At 48.5% G+C, this 509-nt stretch overlaps 1 non-coding gene across 1 annotated transcript; it reads left to right on the forward strand.

The window, feature by feature from the left end:
- The first annotated feature begins 228 nt into the window (after positions 1-228).
- On the forward strand, positions 229-301 carry Trnas-uga (transfer RNA serine (anticodon UGA)). The gene has a single exon. It is a non-coding gene; the product is annotated as a tRNA-Ser (tRNA).
- The last annotated feature ends 208 nt before the right edge of the window (positions 302-509 follow it).

Raw genomic sequence — 509 nt, forward strand, 5'->3', positions numbered from 1 at the left:
CGTTCAAATCAGCGAAACTTGACGCTTTGTCACACAGATGGTTAGCAGCGTTGTCAGCCTTCAATTTCAATATTGTCTACCGTTCAGGAAAAGAGAATATAGATGCAGATATTCTTTCCCGTCTTCCTGGTGTTTCGCGGAGTAAGGAGAACGTTATGTTTCCGGACGTCATCAAAGCTTTGTGTCACTGTACCGATACCTACACATGTGGTGAGGAGGTGTGTAAGCGGTCCGGTAGCTCAGTCGGTAGAGCACTCGCCCTGATAGCGAGGGGTCCCGGGTTCGAGCCCCGGTCTGGCTGCACACTTTTCTCACCCTGTGACATTTGGCGCCCAACGAGGGACCGTGGCAGCACTGTTTGGCAGCATAATGCGCTCTCAGTGTTAATTATGTGCATTCCTTAGCACTGGTGTTCCTCAAATTCGAGGACGGATTTCCAGTTTGCATGGAAGTATTTGATTACCATCTAGTGAGAGTTTGTCCTATTATTGAGTGTTTGTCCTTCTCAC

This window comes from Mya arenaria, chromosome 17 (genome assembly GCF_026914265.1).
Source record: "Mya arenaria isolate MELC-2E11 chromosome 17, ASM2691426v1".
Lineage (NCBI taxonomy): Eukaryota > Metazoa > Mollusca > Bivalvia > Myida > Myidae > Mya > Mya arenaria.